This window comes from Octodon degus, unplaced genomic scaffold (assembly GCF_000260255.1).
Source record: "Octodon degus isolate 3935 unplaced genomic scaffold, OctDeg1.0 scaffold00008, whole genome shotgun sequence".
Classification (NCBI taxonomy): domain Eukaryota; kingdom Metazoa; phylum Chordata; class Mammalia; order Rodentia; family Octodontidae; genus Octodon; species Octodon degus.
This window is the reverse complement of record NW_004524584.1, coordinates 11,058,643-11,086,027: the sequence shown is the minus strand read 5'-3', so window position 1 is coordinate 11,086,027 and position 27,385 is coordinate 11,058,643. Positions and strand designations below refer to the sequence as shown.

The following is a 27,385-nucleotide window of genomic DNA, read 5'->3' as shown; positions in this document are numbered from 1 at the left end:
TGAGCCATCTCTCTGGCCTGAACCTCTTTTTCTGTGCTTCCTACAGAGCCATGCTGATTAAATTGCTTCTCTGGACCTTGACTGACATTATAGGATGGGTAGTGAAGTCTCATTTCTGGGGAGAACTGGAGCTGAGCTTTTGCTCCAACTCTGGTAACCATAGTATCCCATGCTATGTGTCAGGTGCTGTGTGAAGTACTTTATAAACATCCCATTTGTTATGAATTGTGCCGAGATGTCCCCCTAAAGCCTACATGTAGTTGTGGAGGGCAGGCAGCTAAATCTAGCTTGTGACTGATCCATTGTGCAATGCAGCGATTAAGGCTGGGTGATTGCTGGGTCAGTCCACTGATTGGATTGGCACTGTCCTAACCCCAAAAGGCTGGATAAAATACAAGGGGCAGGGCTTCCGTGACTCAGCGCCTTCCTGGCAAAAGCAGAATCCTGAGTTTGATTCCTGATACCAAAAAGAAAAGAAAAAAAGGTAAAAGGGGCAGAGAGTGGCTTGTTTTGCCCCTTTTATGTTGCTTTTGCATCTTCCATATAACTGCTGCCCTGTGCCATGTTACCCTGCCTTGGAGCCAGCTGATTATGGACCCAAACCTTTGTGTACAAACTGTGAGCTAAATAAACTTTTCATGCTGTAGCTTTGGGTGTTGGGCAAGGTGATAAGAGTAATTATAACACCATTGATTTTCATCACCATTATCCACATTTTGCTGATGGAAAGGCAGAGTTAAGAGATGTGTGACCTGTCTAAGCACAAGAAGTCTGGCTGTTTTTTTTGGCGGAACTGGGAATTGAACTCAGGCCTTTGCACTTGCCAGGGAAGCGCTTATTCCACTGAGCCATCTCCCGGCCCCAAGTCTGGCTATTGTCAAGACTCAGGCTACATGAGGTCAGGATGTCTGAGCAGGGGCTGGGGATGTAGCTCAGTGACCAAGGACCTACTCAGCATGTAGGGGCCATTGGTTCAATCCCAGCACCATGCATCCATACCCACACAGAATAATACTGGGTTGTGTGTATATTTGAGCACCAAGATGGATGCACTATTGGGCTGAACCAATCTGTTAATTTTATTTTGTTTTTATTTTATTTTATTTTTCGGAACCGGGGATTGAACTCAGGCCCTTGTGCTTGCCAGGCAAGCACTTATTCAATTGAGCTAACTCCCTGGCCCTGTTAATTTTAAACGTGTACTTTTTTTTCCCCTGGAACCAGGGATTGACCTCAGGCCCTTGCACTTCCCAGGCAAGCACTTATTCTACTGAGCTACCTCCCCGGCCCCTAAATGTGTACTTTGAAGACAGGGCCTATTCACAGTGAGGGATGAAAAGGGTGTCCATATGTATATTTGATCCTTATATTTCTTAATTCTACATTCTTTTGAGAGAAGAGCAAGAAACTTTGAAATTATCTTTTCTTTTTTTTTTTTTTTTTTTTGTGCGGATATCCAGCTTTTGTTTTGGTAACGTGGGTATTTCGGGGATTAGGGTTGTGTGGGTGAAAGCTGGATTCTGCTATCCTAGGAAATTCCCATTTTATTTGGCTTAGGAAACGTAAGGGAAGTTTTCATTTTAGATAGCATCTGTGTATGATTAAATAGCTGTTGGAAAGGAATCACCTGAGAAGACTGCGAATTGAAAGGGAAACGATCTGATCCTGCATATTTGCTTGCCGAGTCTTGCTTTGATTTAAATGCGACTGAATCCATTTATTAAAAAGCGTTTTTTATTTCCACTTTTGGTAAAAAAAACCCCACATTTTCCAATACACAAAAATCAACTCTGAGTTTAATGAGATCTTGTGAAGTGATCCTCCTTCAAGTTCCGCCCTATTTCAAAACATCATGTAGGAAGAGGTTGACCCAGGAACCTGTTTGTCCACCGCACACTTTGGACGCATTAGCTTATTCACATATTATTTCTTTTAGCCCTCTTAATATAGTTAATTTTTTTTGTACATAGCACTGGTAAGTTTTACAAATTGGTAAACAACCCTGAAAAAAAATTTTTTTATCTCCTGAACAGACTTAATTTTTTTTTTTTTTTTTTGGGTTGAATAATGGATTGTGTGTGATAATCCCTTTCGCGCCTCTCTTTTTCTACTTGTGTTAAAGATGCTATAAAAGATGCTTAATATATAACAGTTTTTCTCTTGAATGTTTGCTTTTTAAAATCTATCTGGTACAAAGGAGCTGTAACTGAGCTGCTGGCCGCTTCTAATTTGTTCTTTGGTTGTTGAGGATGTGAGCTTGATTGTGTAAGGACTGGTAAGATGCAGTTCCTGTGTTGCTATCTGAAAAGCACTCTGGGTATGTAGGAAATCTGATGAGAGGCCTGATTATATTGCCCAATTTTACTCTGGATAGATAATTGGTGGGAGACATTTTCTGAAATACCAATGTGTATAACTGCAGAGGACTTACACTGTCTAATTGGGTCTTGAGAAACAGCATTTCAAAGCAGTTATGTTTTTGTCTAGTGGTGTGAAAAATGGCTTTTCTAAGCCTTTTCCTTTTAGTTTATAAGCTTCAAGGGAAATCTATTTTGTATGAGACAATATTAAATGCATTTATATACCTGTTCCTTGGTGGAAAAATCAGTAACATTTGAAACAATTTGTATTTGTGAGCGTCTTCATTTTCAGAATATTACCAGATTTAAAAGAGAGTAGCCTGAAGTAGGTGGATGTTTAGCTGCTTATCCCCCTTCCCCTGTATTGCTATGTCGTGTAAGCTGGCTTAAATTTACTGTTCACCCCAAGCTGCCCTTAAATTCAGAATACTTCTGCCTCAGCTTCCCCAGTACTGGAATTACATACTTGTGCCGTTACACCTAGCTTGGTTTTCTCTCAATGTTTTTGGAAGAACATGAATTAATAAAACTGCCTTTCTCTGTTGAGGTGGGAGGTGGGTGGGTGTGAAAGGTTGTAGTGCATGCCTATGTCTGTATTTTATTTAATGGCCAAAAATGAACGATGTGACTTAATAAAAGATTATACAAGTCTTAAAAACTTGTGGAGCTTTCCTCCCAGTATTTTTAACCATCATTGGAACATTTTTGTCACTTTCTCACTATCGTGACATGTCTTTCATTCATGTTTAAATATAAAAGTGTCTTCTAAAAAGCACTCCTATATAGTCTAGAAATTTTCAAAAGGGACTGGCCATCTTAAAGACATAGATTGCTATTTCTTGCCTTTTATAGTTTGTGCCCACCTTGGATATGATGCAGTGTTAACACTTTGGAAGTGTGAAACGAAAATGTGTTCACATCTTATTCTTACTAGCTACTTAAATGCTTCACTACTTGCAGCAAATTACCTTTTGAGCTTCCATTTCCTTATCTGTAAATTGGGATGTGTAATGTTTAGTTCTCAAAATTGTGAGCATCAAAGGAGAAATCCTGTGTAAACTGTTCTGAGAGGGAGAAAGGACACAAAAGTTTAAGAGCGTGGATTATGGAGCCAGGAAGTATGATTTGAATGCTGGATTGCCACTTAACATTATTTGGCCATGTGCAAATTTTTAAAAAAATATTTATTTACTTATTTATGATTTGGTACAGGGTCTTGTTATGCAGTTTGGCCTTATAGTGATCCTCCTGTCCCAGCCTCCCCAGCACTGGGATTACAGATGTGTACCACCATGCCCTGTTTCTGTGGTTGGCACTGGTCGATGGCATGTGGTATTGACAATTGGACCCAGGTCCTTGTGCTTGCCAGGCAGACACTTAGACCACTAAGCTAGCTCCCTAGCCCCCGTGTGTAAATTTTTAAAGTTTTGTGTGCTTCAACCGCTTTATAAGAATAAGAGCAATGATACAATCTGCTTTATGAGGTGATTGTGAGCGTTTAAGATATCTGGTGTACAGTAATTGCTTAATAGGAATTAATTACAAATAGTGTAGACTACTGTGGATCCGTTGCAGTATATTACCTGGCATAGATATTGCAGCTGTTGAACATTGGAAGGGAGAGCAGCAGTGGCCTGAATACGCTGGAGGAAGCGGTCATTGTTAAGTGGCTGGTAGAGTTGGGTGAGGAGTTTCTCTAGTGCTGATGTGTTAAGCATACAGAAAAAGGAAGAGTTCTACCAAGAAGCCAGGAGCCAGTGTAGAAAGAGATAGGTAATTTTATCTCCAAAAATCTGCCGAGCTGTGCTTCTAAGCGTGCTTAGCTTCTGAGTTTATTCATCAGTAAATGGGCTGATGCCCTCTTGGAGGGTTGGTATGAGTAATAAATGAAGCCTTATATGCTAAGTGGCCAGGGTAGTGGTTGACACACCTTTTACAAATGACTGAGTGATGCTGTTTTCCAGAAACATAGTCCTTCAGTAGGTAAGCATGAAAGTTCTAAGTGCAGGGATGAACAGTGTAGAATTGATAGTGGCACCCTAGAGCATCACCATGAAGTTCCCAGGTAGTGTGTCATATTTGCAATGGTCACATTACAAGAAGAAAAGGCTTCATTCCTGTGTTTCTCTTCAGTAATGGTATTTTCTTTGGCACTTGTTTAGACTCTTCTGGACTTTTCTCCCAGGACCCATTTAGGCTTTTGAAGCTGCAGATTCCAAGATGCTTCATGAATACTTCCTGCCAGCCACTAGAAATGTTTGAAGTGCTGATTTAATGGCATGGGCCTAATTATCCCTTTATGAGTTTGGATTTTATTCAGATCCTTTAACATTTCTTCTTCCCCCTTTCTAAAATAGGGTCAGGCCACATAGTCCGGGCTGTACTCAGTGCCCCTCCTGCTGGGATTTTAAATCTAAATAGTTACCACATAGTGATCTGAGATGCACATACAAAAACCTCTTTTCTGCTTTTTAAAGATTGTCGGCATGTTTCAAGGAATGGTTTTCTAGAAAACATTTACTAGAGAATTTTGCAAATAGCTTTTGTCCTAGTAATAGATTAATTCTTTGGAATAAGTGGCCTTTCCCATAGAAAATGTAATTAAATGTTATGCACATGAAATTATTTAATATTGCATTAATGTGTCTTTGATTAGTAGATAAGAATGTAATAATGTTAAGAATTTCAGGACATAGTTAATTTAAGAGTACATGCAGAGTGTTAGCTTTAGCAGTACAAACACGAATAGTGTACACAGAGCTGATAGGTCCACAAAATAATCCCTACCCCATCTCTTGATTGCCATTTGAAAATGATAGTATATGTATTTATACCTCTTAAAATAGTTTTTTAATGTTTCCAGTTGTTAATCATCTAAGTATGTCTCAAAGAAAGATTGTATTAGAGTAGTTAGAGGAAATACAAGGATAGAAAAAGGAAGAGAAATCGTCTTAATTTTTTTTGGCAGAACCGGGGATTGAACTCAGGCCCTTGCACTTGCCAGGGAAGCGCTTATTCTACTGAGCCATCTCCCTGGCCCCTTAATTATATTTTTTGAACTGGAAGAAAATCAGATTGTAAAAATATTTTGTCTTTAGATTTGGAAAATGTAGTTTATTTGTAGTTTTGTCAATAAAATGCTAGTAATCAGCACTCAGGAAGCAACTTGAAGTATAAGAGGTGGGTATTTGGCAGAATTTTATAAACTGTATTTTAACCAGTGGAAGTATGCTGCAGAGGTTATTTGTAAGCGGTAACCTGACAATTGAATCCTAAATATTGTCTTAATATTTTTATCATTCATTTAATGTGAGCAGAATTCAGCTGTTACTAACTGAAGCATTACTAACAAAAGAGTTTCCTAGGGAGCACACCTCTGGGGCCTAAGGTTGACTCTTGAGTACTTGGTTAAGCATGATGTGTTTTACAAGGTTGAATTTTGTTTTTAGGATGGAAGTAATACTAGCTCGATGATAAAGTTAGCTGGGACAAATTTGAAATTGTATTCTTGTTACATGAAATCAATTTCTTTTTTTCTTGTTATTGGAGCTTCAAACCCCCAGCCTTTGTGCTGAACCTCATCCTCAGTCCTTTTGCCTAGGGGGAGCTTACACTTGAGATTGTTTTTCCCCAGCCTCCCAGAGTGCTGGTTAAGGTCTGTGTTCAGCCTACATATAACATTTTTAAGATATTGTGAGGATCAGTTGAAGTATATCTACATTTGTTTTATTAAAAGGCATTCTTTGTTTATAATGGTTTTAGGTATCAGTTGTGACAAATTCTTTGTAGTTCATGTGAACTAGTGTTGGTGAAACACAGTGAGGTGAGAAATGGTTGCATGAACTCTTAGGTTCGTGTCAGGATTTCATATGGGGAAGGATTTCTCTTAAAACTGATACATTTTCTCTTGAACTTTTTGACCATTGTTCATAGACATTTTAATGTCTTTTCTATTTTGAGCCTTTAAGTTGGCACTGGAAATGGTATAAATCTTCAGATTACAAGGAAATTACTTGATTATACTGAATCAGGTTAGCTTAGGTGAAGCTTGTGATACAGGTTATAGAAAGTAGGACAGTAATACCAGGTTAGAAGCATTGTCTTCAGATGACTAGTGTGTAATTAATTTTAGCTTCTACTTTTTTTCCTCTACAGGTATTAGGACACATGAATTGGAATTACCTAATATATTTGGTAATCATAATTGCTTGCTTAAGGTCTTCTGATTTGGTATTTGGTCATTTCATAAGTCTTAACATATTTGTGTGTCTCCCCTCTACCATCCATCCAAAAGGAAGTGTAGCAATTCACGTGATTTTCTGGGGAATCTCTTAGATAATTGAAGCAGCCTTCTAAAAATTATTTTTATATACGTATATATTTAAAGAAAGCTGATAAAATTAGCATAACAGGAGTAGTATAGGTACTAAAAATATTTGCTACTCCGTAGTATTGTTTTATTCAGACCTTTATAGTAAAACTCAGAAATCATTGAAGTGGAAGTATTTAGGATGTCACGTTCTTGAACACTTTTTGGACAGCTTTTTTTTTTTTTTTTGGACAGCATATTTTAAAGATGTGTAAATTTTGATTGGCCTGTGAACTTTGGATTTCTCACTATGTCTTTATCTTGTATCTTAATGTTAAAAAGGATAAAACATTTCCTAAGGAACATTAGTAGAATAAAGTACCATTCTCTGCCTAAGGGCAAGATCAACTTTGAAATGGATTCTGGATTTCCTCTCATCTTAAATCAGAGCCTCTGATTTGTAGTACCAATAAATGGGCCTTTTGATGCTGTGATTTAATTAATACATTTTGTGGTATATGAAATGTCTATATGTATCTCCTTTTGTGTGGTAAGTCTCCTAGATTTTGTTTATCTCTTTAGTGTTTTCCTAGCAAAATGTTTGCTTAACCTTCTTTCATCTGGGGTTCTGTGTTGGCAACCGCAGCTACTATTTGGTTCACAGTTTCTTTGGAGTTGTACTTACTTGCTTTGTTGAGTGTCATTTCTTTGGAGCAGGCAAAAGCTGCTCATGGTACATGTACAGGAAATAGCATGCACATTGCTTTATAGTGGGATGCAAACTGATCTCTGCTAGGTCCTCTTATTAATGCTTATGAGGGCTGATATTTATTGAGAGTTGAAGTTGGTTTATAAAATGAGTGTCTCTTACCAAATGAGGAATTCCAGTTACTTTTCTAACCCCAGAAAAAGTATGTTTGTTGACTGTTCTTTAGTTTTGCAAACCCTCTACCCTAGAAGCTGATGTTCAATTATGGTATCTTGATGTATACCCTTAATTCAAATGAGAGACCAAGAGAAATTAGTTCCTTCTGATTTCATCTGTTGGAAGAAAGAAAAAAGAGAATGGGTTTGTCTATATTAGAGTGATGGGAATGGAGAATACGGTAGATGAGAGAGCCATTTTATCATTAGGAAAAGCCATCAGAACTTGAGCAATGACCAGATCCAAGATGTCAGGCCAGCATATGTATGTGATGATGGTTGGGGGACTGAGTTCACTTGGGGGCTGGGTGAGGCCAGTGTGTAGATCTTGGTGTGTATTTTGTAGAGGCTGTGTGTGGAGAGGTTTTCAATCAAACCAGTTGAGTTAGAAGAGTAGGGATTCAGTGTGAGTTCTTGAGGTCTGAGATGCCCTCTTGTTCCTTAGTCAGCTTGAATAGTCTTGACATGTACTTAGGATTTTTGTTTGAATGAAGATAATGACTTCTACTGTAAATCAGCATTTCCACCTGGATATGATCTTGTCCCTCTACCCCCAGGACATTTGGCACTGTGGAGAGACATTTTTGGTTTGTCCCAACTGTGAGAATGTTACTGGCATCCAGTTAGTGGAGACCAGAGATATTAGTAGACATTTGGTAACATACAAGTGAGCAACTTCCTTTTCTCTCTTTCCTCAAAGAATTCTCAAGCCCCTTAACGTCATTAATGTCAAGATTGAGACACACTATTCTAATACAAGGCAAGGCGGGTAGTGTTGCTAAACCTTGTTCTCTTAATTTGTAAAGAGATGATGACAACACTCACGTTTGTTAGGATTAAACAGAGCAGAGTGTGTACAAGTGGTTGGCCCTAAAGAGTTGCTAAGCACATGCTAATTTCCTTTACCTTAATTGAACATATGTAGGAAAATTGCTTTTGGTCATTGGTCTTTTAGTTTCTAATGTCAAGGTGTTACATACTTGAGAGATGAATTGGATGTCCAAAAATAATTTTTATAATTTAATTCTTTTCTTATAGTTATAGCATATTATGATTTTGACTCCACTTTGGCTTGGGATTTCAGTATTTCACTATTTAACAGTAGACAAAATGTTTCTATTTCTTTCTTCTTTTTTTGGTCTTTTTGAGAAAAGGCCTCACTGTGAAGTTCAAGTTGACCTTGAGCTCACTTTGTAGCCCAGGCTGGTCTTGAATTCGCAGTGATCCTTCTGCCTCAGCCTCCTGAGGAGTCCTGGGATTACAGTCATGCGGCACGACACAGTAAATGTTTTAGGTACTGGTCAGTGAGGTTAACGCTTTAATTTTACAGTTACTACTTAAAAACAGCTTTAACCTTCCCTTGACAGTGTAGCTGAAGTGTCCTGAATACTTCTTCCACAATATGCCCTTTCTCTCTCTGTCCATTTGTAAATTTCTCTGAGGTCTGAACTCTTCTTCACATATGCTTAGTAATAGACTTCTCATTAGGTGGCTTTCTTTTCCTTATCAGGTACCTTTTTACTCTCTTTCTTAAGGTGTGAATATTACTGCCAGTTCTTTCATGAATATTTAGGGACTAGAGCATTTATAGGTTAATTTTTAATACTGCTTTCTGAGGGATGCATTCCAATTATAGGCTCAGTACTTAATAACATCTAGTGATGTATATATAGTTGTGTGCTAGTCTCATTTTTTGGGAGTCACTAGTAATCCTTTGCTGCTACCTTTTCCATTTAGGACCAAAAACCAAACAAAAAAATAAACTAATTTCCTTTTCTTGTACCTTAATATACCCATTTATAGCATGAAATTTCTATAGGTACAGAAGCTTGAGTTTAGTAACTACTTACTGGACTCCTACTAAGGAATCTCTTATTAATTGCAGATTGAATTTAGAAATATTCTTGCTTTTCATATTAAACTAAGGTTATTTAAACATCACTAGTTGGTTAGAAAAATGAGTTTTTGAGGGAAGGCACTGAAAATAAAAAAATAATATACAGCATAGACAATGGAGTGGCAGCAAAGAAATTGTCATTTGTCTTAAATATGAGGAATTACAGTTGATCTGATAGGTCTTCTTACTGCACCTTACTGGTCATAGTGTGAAGAATACCACAGTAATGATTTTGAAATCAGTTTGCCATAAATTAAACCTTCCAGTTAACAACTTTATGAAATGAATGTCATTGTTCATCTGAAAGCACTGTACACTGTACTAGGAAAAGAGATGAAGGACTCTTAACATTTGTTAATATAATATTGTTCAGTAACTTAGATGCATAAGTTTCAAAAAAATTTGATAACCTCTAACAAAGATCTAAAAGATTTTTAAAACTCGTTTTTTAAACATGCTATTATTGGTAAAATAATTGTTGGTAGCTGAAGACTTAAAAACAGTACAGAGCTGGCCTGATAGCTCAGCGGAATAAAGCACCTGCTTAGGTAGTGCAGGGACAGAGGTTTGATCCCCTTGCGAGCCATGCCAGCCCCACCCACAGGGCGTGCTGAGAAGGCCATTGAGACTGGGTGTGATGGCATGAACCTGTAATCCCAGTGCTTGGGAGGCTGAAAACAGGAGGATCACTACGAGTCTCATCTACTGAGACCCTGTAGACCCTGTCCTCAATACAGAAAAACAAAAACAAAAAACAGATTTATGTTTAATGTAGGATAACAAAATTAGCAGGCTTAAGAAATATGTAGAGATGCTACTCCATTTCCCCATCCTTACACCAACTTTTTGTCAAGTCCTTGAATAATTGTGTATCAGCTGATACATTAGTAAATGCTCACTTTTTAAAAATGTGAAATTCTTCCCAGAGTGGCAATACTGCAACTCGGATGTGATTCTTTAACTGTTGGGTATAAATCTAATAAAAAAAAAATGCTTTTTGCTTTTTAAATCTTTTAAACTTTTGTATACCAATAACTTTAGATTTACATAAAAGGTATCTGGGTTTACAGAAAAGATGACAAAACAGTATGAAGAGTTCCCAGATAGATTTTGTCTGGTTATCCCTATTGATAACATTTTATCTAACAATGCTACAATGATCAAAACTAGGAAATTCCCATTCATAAAATGTCTTTTTTTTTTTTTCTTTCTGGACAGAGTCCAATTCAGGATCCCACTTTGCATTTATTTGTCACTGTCTTTTTAGTCTCATCCCTTCTGTCTAATTCCTGAGTATTGATATTTTTAAAGAGTATCATCAGTCAGTTGTTTAAAGGGTCTCTCATTGAGTTTTCCAGATGTCTTCTTATGATTAATATGTCTTATGACTGGTAAAGTAAATGATCATTTGGTAAAGGTGGGTGTCTATCTGACAAGTTTTTTGATTGTAGTTACCTTTTCCTTTTAATTAGTAATACCTATTAATTTTGTTTCTGTGTTGTAGTAATGATTAATACTTCCTTTGTAATAGGTCTCCAAATGGTGGAGAGATATCTTGAATCTGCAAATATCCTGTGTGTCATGTTTTCACAGGATTATTTTTGCATCTCTTTATGCTTATTGCAGGTGGACATTACTGCTATGGTGTTTGTTTGCTTAATGGTAATTTTCTGTTCCCACATTTCTACAGTATTCATTAATTGAAATTCTGTTAAGTATGGTCCGTTAATTATGGAATTACATAAAATTGTGGATTTTTTAACTTTGTAGGTTAAAAAATCTTAATACTGTTTTGTTGCTGAAATCATTTTGGGTTTGGCTGTTCAGGTTTGTTCCTCTGTACCTTTTAAAATAATGTTCTCACCATTTTGTGAGCACTGATTTACTTTCTGGCATCACAGGATGTTGTAGGGTCATCTTACATTTTTTTGTTTGCACTGGCCAGGGTGTGAACCACTTTTACAAAGGCAATGGATTCATGTTGTTTAGAGACCAAGATGTGGGTGGCAGGTTGCCGAGTGTAATTAGGATGCCATTGCTTCTAGGTCCTCTCATTATAATTATCATATGCATTTAGAAACATTTGTCTTTTGGTGTGTCTCTCTGTGTCTGTCTGTCTGTCTCTCACTATCTCACCTCTGTCTATTCTGTGTGCATGTACTAATGCCACCTGCTTCAGTTTGACAGTTCATTTTAGTTTTTTCCTTATTAAGCCTTTTCTCTGTCCTTGTTACTTATTTCCCCCAAGGTAAGAAATCTGCTTCTCATCCGCAGCAGTGTTGACTTACTTGTTCAGTCTTAGTGTGTATACATAAAAGTAGTTGCAGAATTGCTAATCCATTCTCCTATGAGAAACACATTTGGAAACTAGAGTATTTATCTTTTGCTTTGTAGTACAGACACATTGTTTTCCAAAATTACTAGTTCTTTCCTATCTGCTGCTGTATCGTTATATTATTCATTTGTAATAAAAATTAGTCTTGTTTGTATTCTTAGATGCCTCTCCTACATCTTGTTTGATTTTAATTATTTCTTAAATCCTGTTTAAGTAAATGGAGACTATATCTTTCCTCTATTTATAGTGAAGAAACTGGATTTGCTTAAAATTCTGTAGGGTTGTAATTGCTTTGCCTGATACCAGCTAGGTTGTTGTGCTTTGCTGTGCTGTGCTTTGGCCGTCATTCTCTTGGGCTTGCTTGTCTAGTTCCTTAGTTATAGCTCTCTCAATTCCACAACTTTTGCACATGGGAATTTGTAACAGTCATAGTCCCATAACTGTCAGTGCTTGAAGTCAGTGTTCCAGCTGAATCTTCATTTTGGATGCTTGTTTTAGACCAAGTGTCATCTGTAGGCTGAATGCTTATTCTTTTGTGGTAAATAATTTGTTTTGCAGTCTGTCCTTTTCGTTTGAGCCATACAATTCATCATTTTAAACTGCAGTTCAGTGGATTTTGGTACATATTCACAAAATTGTATATTAATCTAATTCCATAGCATTTTCATGTCCTTTGACTCTAAAAAGAAACCCTTTATCTATTAACTTTCACTTCCCATTTTCTCTGCACAGGCCCTAGCAACTACTAATCTGCTTTCTGTCTCAGAAGTTTCCAATTCTGGGCATTTCATATAAGCAGAATCATACAATATGTAACCTTTTATATGTGGGTCCTTTCATTTTAGTATAGTTACTATTTACTTATTTATTTATTTGGCAGAACCTGGGATTGAACTCAGGCCCTTGCGCTTGGCACGCAAGCACTTGTTCTACTGAGCTATCTCCCCACCCTATAATTACATACTGAATCATGTATTAGTACAGTACTTTCTTTTTGTGGTTAATAATCTTGGTGGATATACCATATTTTGTTGATCCATTCATCATTTGATGCTATGTCTCAGTGACTTTTCTTGTTGCTGGGATGAATACCCAACACCCAAAGTGAAGGAAGGAAAGCTCAGTTACTGGAGTTTTCAGTCCATAGACTGGCTCCAGGGCAGAGTGGTACAAGGCAGAGATCAATCTCTCCTGGGCAGCAAAGCTGAAGAGCAAAGGGAGGGGATGCAGCTCAGGTAGCTGACTAGCCTCTTTTGTCTACTCACATTGTAATGCAAATTACCTGGCAGGGCAAGTACAGCATCCACACCCACAATAATCAATCACCAACTCTAGAAGTCAGTCCTGTGACTGTTTGGAGGCTTGGGGGGATGCCTACACACAAACCCTGAGGGATGGTTTCTAATTTGGGGCAATTGTAAATAGTACTGCAGTGAACATTCATGTATAGGTTATGTGTCAACATGTTTTCTTTGTGTATACTTAGGCATGAAAGATGCTGATTCAAGGTAAGGCTGTGTTTAATTTATTGAGGAACTGCCATAGTAATTGCACCATTTTACATTCCTGCTGACAATTTAGGTATTAAGCTAAGTTTTCCATATCATCTCCAACATTCTACAGAGTATTTATTTTTTAATCTCCTAGAGGTATGAAGTGGTTTTATGTTCTGATTTAATTTGCATTTCTCTAATGACTAATGATAGCAGACATCTTGCACTTTTGGTCATTCATCTTTGAAGAAATGTTTCTGTATCTTTAACTTTTTAATGTTGGTTGTTTTCTTTTGCTTTTTATTTTTGAGTTAAAACAATTCTTTGTATGTGTTCTATACCATATATCTCCAAAGCAGGACCACAATCCAGGACAGCAAACGTTAAACCTTATACCATAGTTCTGTGCCCAGCACCTGGGGCAATCTATGGTGAGATGTGAACGCCAAGGGCTTAGATGAGCCTGCCCCTATGGCACCACCAGTCTTGTCTCATTGCCTCTCTCGTGCGAGCTTTGCTCACTTCTTAGGCTTTCCTCAAATGTTTTACATTCCTGATTTTTCCACCATGCTGGGGCCTCCACTGCACTTTGGTTTCACCCTCACAACTTCATGCACTGCCCTCTCAGAGATATACTTCCTGACCTCTCAGGCCTTCTGAAATCTGGGCAGAAGCCTCCTTGGCCTTGTAACTCTTACAGTTCGCATGTGCTTAAAAAGCGACACTGTGTGGAATGCCTGGAGTTCTGCTGCCAGCTGGAGCAGTAACTGAGCCTGTTTGCATCTTGTTGGTGGTTGCAGAGGCCTGTTAGTACCTGGATGGCTGAGCAGATTTTGCTGAGTCCTGGGGAATCAATTCCCATTTCCTGAGCTGCTGCCATTCTGGAACACGATACCCTAGCTCTCTCCTCTCAGAGTTGTTCACCTTTGCAGCTTTGAGTCTACAAAGTGAATGCTTGTGAGTTTCTCACATTTTCTCAGTCTTTTTTTTCATAGTCTTGTTCCAAAATACTTTGCTAAGGGGCTGGGGAGATAGCTCAGTTTAATAAGCGCTTGCCTTGCAAGCCCAAGGGCCTGAGTTCAATCCCTGGTTCCACCAAAAAAACCCAAACAACAACTTGGCTTTTAATTTATATTTATTTATTTTTAACAATAAGTTATTCTCTGCTCTATCTTTGTAGGCCCTAACTTTACCAGAGCTTCCTTTCGTCTGGCCAAAATAAAAAGTTTTAAAATCACTCCACTGGCCTGTTTACTGTTGATTCATAATGTAGAGCTAGCTAAGAGCCTGTAGCAGTACCCAGACCACAACCTGAATGTTAGTTGTCTTGAAATTTCCTCTGCCAGATTAATTATTGTACCTTCCTTAACCTCAGTTTCCTGCAAAGCCTTGGGATGTGAGAAAAATGTAGATAAATTTTCTGCCAGAGTATAACACATGATCTAGTGGAGTCTGTTTCATTGGAAACCTCTTGAACCTGTTCTTTTGTGGTTGCATTATAGTTGTGTTCTGACCTTCTTGAGCTTCAACCAGAATTTCTCATCAAGCTCAGCTTATGGTATTGTAGGGCTGCTTCTCCAGCCAACATTTCCAAACCTTTCTAAATTCCTCCTGTAAGCCAGTTCAAAGGTTTCAGAATCACATGGTCAGGGAGCATCACAATATTGGCCCCACTCGTGATACTAAAATCGTAGTTTCTTCATTGTTGCTAGAACAAAATGCCTAATATTAACAAGCCAGAGGAGGAGGAGTTTATTTTGGCCCACAGTTTGTAGAGGATTCAGTCATAGTTAGCTGGCTCCATGCAGAGGGGCATAGCGAAGGAGAAACAGCTTGTGGTGTGGTGGGCAGGAAGCAGAAGAATCCAGGAAGTGGGGGTGGGGGGTGGGGGGGAACATGCCCTTTTTGGCTACATTTCTAGTGACTTACCTCCCCTGACTAGACTTTACCTCCCAACAAAACATTTAGTTGTGAATTCATTAATAGATGAGTCTACTGATAAGTTTCATATGCACATGATCCCATCACTTCCCCAAAGCCCCGTCTGTGAGCACATTAAGCTGTGATGGGGAAGCTATGCCACACATGTTTTTCTTTTAAAACAAATAATCTTAAGCTATGAGTAAGTTTTTCTAAACTAAAACCCTGGTATTCAGGCCAGATTGTAGTGTTGATACTTTGCAATAGCCAAGTGGGGCTTGGGTTGCAGTTTGAACACTTGGCTCTAAAAGTTTCACCATCGCTGCCTCAGGGAGATGTCTGGATGTAAACCATACGATTTCAGAGGGGTTAGTCCATGCTCCTGTGGTAAAGTAGAACATTTTGTATATGGGCCTGTGGCAAGACAGAATATTGTTGGAAGCACATGGTGGAATTAAGATGTCTGGTGCATCGCTGTAGGGGAGTGAGTGCAGGATCCCAATACCCTCTTCAGGGGCACAGCCCCTGTGCACCGACTTCCTTCTGCAAGGCCCTCTCTCCTAGTTGTGTTGCCTCTTAGTAGTCCGCATGGTGCATTTCAGATTCAGACAATGCTAGAAACTAACATAAATGTTTTCTCTTTAAGAGAACTAATCAACATTGAAGACACTGAAGCATTAAAAAGAATGATGCAGATCATTCTTTGTGTGATGATGTTGAATCAGTCAGGATATATTGAATAAATAAAGCAAATCGTACTTACCGTACGCATACCTGCATGTGGTTGGCAAGATGCACAGAAATAGTTAACAAAATTTACTTGTGGCTAGAAGACTTGGGGAGCTCATTAAACCCTTTTCACTTGACCTTTTATTTTTTTTTTTCAACAGTGAACAGATTTTTTATTTTAGCCATTTAAATGACTTAGTATAATTAATACTATTTTGGAACAACAAATTTGTTTCTACTGTCAGTTTGTGTTTAATTCCTCTTTGTGTCTATAGGTCAGTGCATCATTTTGAGATTTGCATTGCTTTATTCAAATGGATTGGAATTCACATTTGAGTACAAATATTTAATAACATTAAGAATGGTCTGGGAGAAAATGAAATTTATCTTTTAATAGTTATAAGTATGTTAATATGGTGTTTGGAGTTAGTATTTATTTATTGTAGTGTTGGGGATCAAACTCAGGGCCTGTGCATACCAGGCCGGTTCCTTGTCCCTCACCTACATACCTAGTCCTTCTTGTTCTACGTTTTGACTTATCAAATGAGAAATATTTAAGTATTGTTCTACATGCAAACCTGATTATGTCTGGTTTGGGCCCGTGCTCTGGAATTTTAAGGTTCAGTGTAAAAGGTAACCATTTCGTAGTATGTTCCCTTATGTGTTACTAATTTATCCCCCAAAACTTGTGCGATAGTCGAAAAAGGAGACAATGGGAAAGCCCCTGCAATTTGCTGGACTCTTTAGCATGCTAGCGAACCAGCTTTCTTCCTATATTGAAACAGCACCACTGCCCTCTCCTACTAAATTTTTTTTGTGATTAAAAAACTCCCCTTTGATGCTGATTCTGTCCTTAATCTAGGCAGAATGATGTTTTATGTAATAAATTTAGAAGTATCTGAGGTTGCCTATTATGTCCTTTATTAAAGGATCTTTATTGAAGTCCACTTAGTCGTCAGATACCATCTTTCATACCTCTTTTCCCCAGGCCAAATATTGCTAACTTCCCCCATTAACCTGTGAATCCTTGTTTCCACAAATGTTACTGTAGTGTGCCATGCTTTGGAGATGCCTTAAACTGATTATGGACTCCTCAAGGTGTGCTTGGGTTATTATAAAATAGTTTATTGCTCCCTTTTTATAATATAGTGGGATGGTGTTTGCCTTTTTAATGATAGGACAGTGCTTTATATTCATTTCTGTTTTAAAACACCCTGTGCAAAGCATATTACTATGTGCGGTTTCTTTAAGTCTTAAAATCACCTGGTTTTTTTTTTTTTTTTCGGAACCGGGGATTGAACTTGGGTCCTTGCGCTTACCAGGGAAGCGCTTATTTCACTAAGCATCTCCTCAGCCCTGGTGTTTGCCTTTTTAGCAAAAAATCATGCTGAGTATATTTAAAAAGATTTTAAAAATGGTCACCTTATCCTGGTGTTTATCTGAATTACTCAAGTGGGCGTGTGTGTGTGTGTGTGTGTGTGTGTGTGTGTGTTTTAAGTACTCTTTGTACTTAGTTTTTGAGTAGTAGGTTTTTAAATGTAAGTCTGATATATTTGTGGAGGTGGAGGTATATTGCTTGTGCTCATTGTGTCTGATATGCTTGTGTGAATTTTGTTTCCATTATGAGACAAGACAGCTGCCCAACTTTAGCCTTGCATTGATGTTATCTTGGATAGATATGCTATTCAGATATTTATCTGAGTTGTTGATTAAACAGGATATAGGCTAGTAGTACACATAGTAGTTTTGAGTTACTGGCATTACTATTGGTTCACCTAAGTGAAAATTACTCATTTTAGCTTTGTGTTTACATTGTGGTTATGTGACATAATTTATAAAATGTCTTGTTGACTTTATAAAATTGTGCAACCTTGTATTTTTAGACAGAAACTAGTTATTGTTTTCTAACCTTAAAAAATCACATACTCTATCTCTGTAAGGACTTTTTGTTATGTGTTGTAAAAAGGAGGGGAGTTAGGCCTCTGCACCAAATGTGCTTTAGTTACAAAGTCTTGTTTTTAGATCTTAAATTTAGTCTCACCATACTAAAATTAGTCTTGAACTAATATACTTTGATGTTTTTGGATTAGCTAATAAAACATAGCATAATAAAGATGTCTTTAGAAGTTAGATGTTGGCTTACTTCCTAGCTATACTACTTTGTGGCTTTATTAATTTCTTTTTATATTGGGGAAACTACTTTAGTTTTTAATTTGCTTATCTGGAAAGTACAAAAATAATGATGCCCTTTTCAGAGGATTTTCTGAGGGTTACATGAAATAATACAACTAAAGCTGTTGGTGTCAACATAGGCTCATAGCAGCTGAAATGTATAAATCTCCTATCTCCTTTATTTATCTCCTTTATTTATCTTAACTGTTACTAAAGCATTTCCTCCAGTTACTGTGTTGACATTTGTAAACTCCTAGATTGCTAAATTAGATTGCTAGATGTAGTTATTTTATTTTTGGTGCTAAGGATTGAATTCAGGGCCTTTTTGCATGCTAGGTGGATGTCACACCACTGAGCTGCATCTCTAGTCCTAGACTGTTTTCTAAATTGATGATTCACAAGGACACTCCTTACTTGCAGTGCCTTTAAGAATAAATAGTTCATCCTTTTAGAATGAAAGTGCCCTGTAAAAGTGTCATAGCTAGATATTTTGTTCTTTAGTGTTTTTTTTTTTTTTTTTTTGTGTGTGTGTGTCTTTTTTTTTTATCAATTTCTTCTTTAGAAGCAGTTAGATATTCTTTTACTGCAATGTTTTGTGTGTGTGTGTGTATTTGGTACAGGGTCTCACTATACAGCTTGGACTCTAGTGATCCTCCTGTCTCAGCCTCCTCAGTGCTGGGATTATAGGTGTGCACCACCAAGCCTGGTTTTCAGAGCCAGCACAGCGTGCCCAGGATTCAGGGACCAGCACAGCATGTGGTACTGGGAATCGAACCTGGGTCCTTGTATTTGCCAGGCAAGTGCTTACACTGCTGAGCTATCTTCCCAGCCCAGCCTGAAGTAAGGTTTTGATTGCCCTTCTTTCTACCATTTGCCCACCTTCCGTAGGACTTGGGTTTTTTTTGTTTTTGTTTTTGTTTTTTGAGGCAGTGACAAATTTTGTTTGAAAAAAGTAAAAGTGAAGAGTGAGGGAGAAACTGGCTCTGTAGAGCAAGCATGGGCCAACTAAAAAAGGAAAAAGCAAGGTAAAAATACACCAGGGAGGAAGCATGGTGGGCTATTGTGAGGAGAGTCACAATGCCAACTCTTCCTGGTGTCTGTCCTTTTATGCTGTCCAAATCATGAGGAAAAACATGGAGAAGTTCTCCATATGGGTTCCAGAAGGCAGTACCAGGGTTCCATGCCTCAGGCTGATGTCAGGTCTAGGCCATCCGATTGAAAATCTGCTCCTGGTTCTGGATTATGAAGAGACTTAACAAAAAGGCTCATAGAAGGAATGAGGCCTGGAAGTTTAGTGGCTATGTCATTGGCTAGTGTGGATTTTTGCTTCCGTGAGGAGGAAATTGCAATGAAAGTAACAGTACAGATACACAGGAAAAAAGCTATAATGAAAAAGAAAAGCAAAGGGGAGCACGGTTTTGAAAACATCAAACTTGTCTCCTAATAAAGGAAAGAAAAGCTAGGGAAAAGTTTCTCTATGAACAGAAGCGGGCACAGTTTGAAGAGATGGATCAGACTGGTCCCTTCACAGAGTAGAGATGCATTTGATGGGGTGTTGTAGTTGGCAGGGATCCAGTTGAGCACTCTCTCATTCTGGTTTCATAGCTCCCAAAGAATACTTATGACTTGGCTCAGTGGAATAAGCGCTTCCCTGGCAAGCACAAGGGTCTGCGTTCAATCCCCAGTTCTGCCAAAAAAAAAAAAAAAAAAAAAAAAGAATACTTGTGACTTGAGCGGGAATTCACTTCTCATGAGGTGGTAGTGGTTCTGTGGGCCAATTTGTTTTGTGAAACTGGGCTGGAATCCAAAGTGCCCCTGGGTTTTTGGATAGTGGAGACTTGTGATATAACCGAACATCCCTTGAAATATGTTATCCTGATGTACTTAGTCTTTATGGATGATGATGAGATTGGATAAGTAAATTTAAGGCTAGTAAACATTGTTTTGCCAACTTTCAGACAGATAATCCCTAGGTGACTGACATGCTTATATACAGAGCTAAAAAAGATTTGGCCCAGAGTTTTACCAAATGAGGACCAAGGTTTGTGCTGCTTTGAAGTTACTTTAACAGGGCATCTAAATATCCAAGTGAAAAAAAAAATCATTTTTTTTTAATCAAAAACTGCTTTTAAATCTATGTCTGCTTCAGAAGAAAATACAAACCATCCTTTCATAAAGAAGAGGTCAGAGGCTTGGGATCTAGTTTGTCCATTGTCTCTGTAGTGGTCTCTGTTAAGTACAGGTGTGCAGAAGAGTGAGGTGATAGATTTCCCTATGTAGTCCCTTACAGAAGGGCGATTTCATTGTCAGTGCTTAACTAGCCATCTCTAAAGCACTCTGAGTCCAACTCCAGTGGTGATTGAATAAATTACTAATGACTGGATTAGCTGTTCTCTCATGTGAAGTGTAGCATTGACGTTACAGGCCACTTAGTTTCATGGGCTCACTGCTAACCAAATCAAAGAAAGCCAGGTATTTTGGTGAAAAGCAAGAAGGCTTTGTTTAAAGCTAGCTCCAAGGAGGGAGAGGAGCCTTATCACTCAACTGAACGTGTCTCCATGTACAGGTGTGTTAGGGTTTTCTATAGCGAGGACGTGTGGGGAAGACAAAATTGACGTGTCTAAGCTTGTTTCACCTGGACCCTGATCTTCTGGCGCCAGTGTCTGTATATTATTTGGGCTGAGAGGAGTGGGTGGTAGCTGTGCCTGAAGAATGAGAAAGTTTGGAGATGCTGCTTATATTTAAAGAAAAAGTTCTTTTAAGATTCTGTTTTGGCTTGCCACTTACATTGGGTTATGTAAAGCAAACTTACTTGTGACAAGTAGCAAAATATTTAGGTATAGTTAACAGAATTGTTAGGGTGTCCTATTAGGTAATGTTCCTTTTGTTAGTACTAAGTAAGTGTGAATGTTAAAATGGGCTTAGAATGTGATTACTTATACTGGAGTTAGATGAGAGCTGAAGTTTCTTATTTTATTATTATTTTTTAAACTTGCCTCTGAAAACCACTGACTGCACATGCAGGAACCGCTTGTTTTGCCTTGAGAGGGGAAGGCTAGGCCCACTGTGGACCATATTCAGGTTGCCTGGTTGGTGGAGGACTGTCTGAATTTCTGATGTTTCAGCTTTTTGTATAACTTGACTCCCCAGTTCTTATCTTTTTATTGTTTGTCAAAGCACAAAAGTGGTATTTCTTGCTTGCCTTTCTTATTCATGTTGGGGATTGGCTTTTTTCACCATGGCTTTTGTTCGTACACACTGACTGAATTCATTTCCCTGATTGTGTCCTTGAAGCAGCTACAGGTCATTGGTCAACAGAAACAGTAGTGGTTTCTGCAAAGAAAAAACTTGATTACCAAGTATGGAGCATTTTTTTCCCCCACAAACAGTAGATTAATGATGTGAGCTCTTTGAATTGATTTGTTCATTTTATGTAAGGAAGACATTTTAGTTTTATTTGGACTACAGATGATTTACAGTTATATTCAACAGCCAACAGTTGGGAATGAATGCCAAAATCTGTTTCTGAATCTTGCTTATTGTGTCCTGGAAAGTGAAATGGAATATTCCTTCTATTTTACTTAGATATTAAAAACAGTAAAAACTTGGAATCAGGTGAAAATTCAAATGTTTTGTTGTGGTAAGAACCTGTAATGAAATCTCTGTTAATGAATTTTTAAGTGCACATTGTTGATTGTAAGTACGGTGTTGACACAGCAGATATGCAGTTTATTCATCTTGCTTAACTGGTACTTTATACCCTTTGGATAGGAGCTCCCCATTTCTCCCTCCCTGAATACTTCTATAAACACTATTCCACTCTTTGATTTTTAGGAATTTGACTGTTTTAGATACTTTATATGAGTAGACTAAAGTGTTTATCTTTTGAACCTGGCTTGTTACTAGGTTTTTTGGGGTCCCAAAGAAATTCCTTCCAGTTTCTTGGTGTCCTGAACAAAGAATTGGCCAAGATGTGCACTAAAGGTAGGGAGGACTTAGGAGTGGGGAAAAAAGCAGGCTCTGCAGAGAGTGGGCAGGTGAAAAGGCTCACAGTGGCAAGGAGGTTAATGGCAGGGGTCTCTTCTAGCTCCCATTCCTAGAATCAAAGTGTAGGGACATTTTAATAATGTTGAGTCTTCTGATCTACATGGCTCGTCTTTCCATTTGTTTGTGTCTTTAAATTCTTACATAAGTGTTTTTTAGTTTGCTATGTACAAGCCTTAGTTAAGTTTATACCTAGGTAGTTTACTCTTTGGTGTTTTTATAAGTGACATTGCTTACCTAATTGCCTTTTTGGGTAGTTTATTAGTGTGTAGAAACATTACTGATTCTTGTGTATTGATATGTGTATCCTATCACTTTACCGAGTTATTTGCCTAACTTTTGGGGTGTTTTTTAAGGTACTGCTTAGAGTTTTCTGTACATACACAGTCATGCTGTCTGCAAACAAAGACAGTTTTAATACTTCTCTTCTCACTTGACTGCTTGTATTTCTTTTCCTTATTTCATTGTTCTGGCTAGGACTTCCAGTACAGTATTGAATAGAGGTGGTGAAAACTTGCTTTGTTCCTGATCTTATAGGAAAAGCTTTCTTTTTTTCAGCATTGAATATAGTATTAACTGTGGGCTTTTCATATATGACCTTCATTATGCTGAGGTACTTTCTTTTTGTTCCTTGTTGGGAATTTATGTAATGAAATGCTATTGAATTTTGTCAAATGCTTTTCTGCATCTTTTTGAGAGGATCATGTGGTTTTATTCTTTATGAATGTGGTATATTTTTGAGATCTCTTCTTTTTTTCTTCAGGTGTACTGAGTATTGATCCCAGGGCATTCTCATAGAGCTATAGCTCCGGTCTTTTTTATTTTAATTTTTATTTTATTTTATTGTTTTGTGTGTGGGGGACAGGGTCTTGCTATGCAGTTCAGGCTGGTCTTGAGTTCACATTGAAGCCCAGGCTTGTCTCAAACTCACAGGGATTCTCCTACCTCAGCCTCTAGAGTGCTGGGATTACAGGCATGTGCCACCACCTTTTTCTTTTTTGAGAAAGGGTCCCACTAAGTTGCTGAGTTGCTCAGGATGGGCTTGAACTTGGAATCTGCCTGCATCAGCCTCCTATAGTACTATGTGTGCTACCATATATAGTTCAGTTGATGCTTTTTTAATATGATAAACTATATCACAGGGATGAATCCCAGTTGGTTATAGTGTAGCATTCTTTCAACATACTGTTGGGTTTGGTTTGCTCATATTTTGTTCAAAATTTTTGCTTCTGCTTTCATCATGGGTACTAGTCTGTAGTTTTCTTGTAGTGTTTCTATCTGACTTTAGTATTAAGGTAATGGTGGCCTTATAAAATGAATTTGGAAGTGTTCCCTTTTCAGTGTTTTGAAAGTTTTAAGAAGGATCAGTGTTAATTCTTTGAACATTTAGTAGAAATTGTCCATGAAGCCATATGGTCCTGTGCTTTCTTTCATTGAGAGGCACCCTCACACCCAGCACTCTACCACTGAATGACACCCCCAGGCCTGGCTGAACTTTTTAAAGGTGATTACTAAGGATCTGTATTTCCTCTCTGAGACTTTGTTTTATTTTTTGAGAGAGGGTCTTATTGTGCAGCCCAGGCTGGACTTGAACCTCAGACTCCCAAGTGCTCCTGCCTCAGACTCCCAAGTTCTGGGATTATAGGCATGTTTTCCATGAGGCTTTTGAATGACTGATTTAGTCCTACTTGTTATAGACCTACTCAGGTTCTTTATTTCTTCATATTTCAGTGTTGGTAAGTTGTGCATTTCTAGGAATTTATCCGTTTCTTCTGGGTTGACCAGTTCATTGGCATGTAATTATTGAAAGTAGTCTCTGAAGATCTGTTATATTTTTTATGACAGCAGTTGTAATATTTCTTTTTCCATTTCTGATTTTTGTGTCCTTTTTTTCTCTTAGTCTGATAAAAAGCTTGTTAATTATGCATATCTTTTCAAAACTCCAACTCTTGATTTTCATTCAAGTTATTTTTTCATTTTCTTCTGTTCAAATCTTGTTTTTTTCTTCCAAACTTTGGACTAGTTTCTTGAAGTGTGTAGTTAGATTGTTTAACTGGGAATTTTTTTTTTTTATTACTGTGAACTACCCTGTTCTACTTTTGCTGTATCTCATAAGGTTTGATATCACATGAAAATTTGCTTTTTAGGTTTTTGTATAATTAGTATGTTTTTGATACAAAAATTACATACATCTTAGGTCAGATATCAGCCTTCTAAACTTTTTTAGTTGGGGTTTTACCACATACCTAAGTGCTTGTATTTGAAAATGCTTTGTAGTATTGGCTGGACTCATGGGTATTCCTGCTATGGGCCACTATGTTTAGTCCTAGTACAGTGCTTTTTGAGGAAAAATTGACAGTATCCAACAAAAATCTACAGATGTTTGCCTTTTGTCTTAATAATTTTAGTTCTAGAATTTTTCCTTGAAGGCACATCTCCAATAGTATTTAAAATACTTATACATGATTCATGATCATTGTTGGCAGGTTTATACACAGGAGAGAGTGGTTGAACTAACTGTGGTGTAGTTGCATAGTAGAATACTAGGCAGCTGTAAAAAGGAGGAAGATCTCTGAAGAACTGCTTCCTGTGATTCCCCAGTATATAGTAAGTGAAAAGAAAGTATCTGTAGATTGTGTTATCCTAAGCCAAAGACACATTGTCTGCTGTTTGTGCAAAAGGAAACCTGGGCAGAATATATTACAAACTGAGATTATTACATAGAGGCACACAGATAAAAGCCTGATACTTCTCAGGCTTTTCCTGTTTTCAATAGTTTTGACTATTAGAACTAAGTTATGTTTATGTACTGAGTAAACAAGGATGAGTGAGAGGAGGGATGAAAATCTTAAATGGAATAGTAGGTTGTTAACTGTAAACAAACCTAAGACTAAGCAAAGAAACTATATGCAAATACTGTACTCAAGTTAGATTTTTAAGCAGAGTGGTTAGTGTTCTAAAACTACTTCTATTGAGAATAGAGCAAGTAAAAACATAATGATGCTAATGAAATAAGGTTTTTTTTTTTAATGTTAAGAAGTTACAAGTAAGGAAAAGAAAGTCTGGAATAAATCCCAGGAGGAGTTAGACTGGAAATGGCAGATGTTTTATATGTGTACCTACTGCTTAATCCTGGTGTGAAGACCTAGAAGCCCTAAGACTTATGAATACTGTTTGTTAATAAAAGGAACCAGTGTTTTCTGGAGAAGTGGTTGATTTCAGTGCCAGGGCTAGCAAAACACAAAGATAAGGCTAGAACATCTTTTGTGTCAGCAAGTAAGAAAGAAATTGAAAATGGATATGCACATGTCAAAAAGATTAGGAGTAGCCTAAGTCAGAGTCACAAAAGAAAGATAGTAATGCGTTATACTTATAAAATGAAGTAAGAAATCCTAGGTATGTGGATTAAAGATGTGTATGCACATACTCATACACAGAAATAAATAGGGGAGAAAGGCAAGTTCTTTCTCATAGTAAGATTTCTTTTAATAAATGCAGATAGAATGATGAGATTAGAAAAACCATTTGGTATCTGCCATTGTAAAGTAACCACCATTGTAATAATTGTTCCAAGCAAATGTTATCTAATGACCAAAAGTGTAAGGTATAGGACATTTACATAGTCTCTAAGTGTCTCTTTCTTTGCAAGAGAGATTTACTTACAGAGCCAAATAGTAACTGGAAAGTAGAAAAATTTCACAGGTAGTACTTTTAGTGATCGTAGTTAACATCACTATTGATGAGACAACATTGTGTTAGTGTACTTGGGCTGCCCTGCCAGAAGACTGAGCGACTTAAGCAGAAGCTTATTTTCTCACAGGTTTGGGGGATGGAATGTCAGAATTAAAGTGCTTGCAGGGCTGGCTTCTAGGGCTAAAGGCAGTCATCTTGCTGTGTTCACCGGGGCATTCCTCTGTGCGCTAATGCTTCTGTGTTTTCTTGCGGGGATACCTACCCATATGACTTTATTTAATTTAGCCTTAGTAAGTTCCTTAAAGATTTTGTCTCCAAATACAGTGACATGGGAAATACACATTGGAGATTAGAGGAGGAAGGAGTCACAGTTTGATGCATAACAAGTATCATATAGCTTTTGATATGTACTGAGAAGGATACAGCATTAGTTCTGTGGGTGCCCCTCTCAGAATGTCACCTGAGTCTAATGAGAAAAATGAGAAAAAACAAAAATGTACTTTGTAAGATGAGAGTTTCACAGAACAACACGCTAGCCTTCACAAATAAGAAGCTCATAAAAAAGACTGAGGAACTGTTACAGATTTAAGGAGATAAGGGACAGAACAATTAAATGTAGTTTGTGATCCTAAGTTGATTTAAAAAAAAAAAAAACAAAACTATTTAGCTTGGTGCAGTGGCACACACTGTGCTCCCAGTGTACTTGGTATGCCAAGGCAAGTGGATTGCAAGTTCGAGGGTAGCCTGGGCAATTTAGTAAAATCTTGTCTCTAAGTTGGACAAAAGAGCCGAGAGCATTGCTCAATGCGAAGGCTGAGGATTACATCCCTGGTACTACCAAACCAAACCAAGCCAAACCAAACTGAACTGACCACTACCAGAGTAGTAAGATTCCCCTGTATACATTGGTTGAAATATCTCTTAAACATCTTTTAGGAACTGGGCATGGTGGAGCATGCCTGTAACCCCAGCATTCAGAAGGTTGAGGCAAGAGGATTGTTGTGAGTTTGAGACTATCTTGGGGCTACAAAGTGAGCACAAGACCAGCCCAAACTGCATTAAAAAAAACAAAAAAACAAAAACCTCAATTTGAAAAATGCCTCTCCTTTCTTTTTCTTGTGGTTTATTTGTTATGCAGCCAGCTTCTGTAGCAATTTCCAAAGCCTTGACTTTGGTGGACACCTTGTTTTGAAGTACTATAGTTTAATTTACTGTACTTCCTGTGTTTCTTTTAAATTCATGGGTAGATAGGTGTAGAGCACTGGCTGAACATTATCTCTTGGACAGACTTAAAAGAGTACCTATCTCCGAGGTGCACAGTTTTTCCAGTGCAGCATTTCTCTGAGTTCTGATGTAATGGGTCTGAATTTTTAACCATAGGAATTAAAAGAATCTCCCCAGGTAATTTTTAAATGGCAGCTACAGTTGTGAGCTATTGTTGTGAGTCTAGACTTAGTTACTACAAGTTTGAAAGGTTGATCTGATTTGGCTTTCACTTTTTTGGAAAGA

The 27,385-nt window shown here is 37.8% G+C and overlaps 1 protein-coding gene across 2 annotated transcripts in view; it reads left to right on the top strand.

Moving 5' to 3' along the window:
* The window catches only part of Atp2c1 (ATPase secretory pathway Ca2+ transporting 1), a 147,130-nt gene that overhangs the window by 28,629 nt on the left and 91,116 nt on the right, over nt 1-27,385 (top strand). The gene's annotated exons all lie outside the window — the stretch shown is intronic.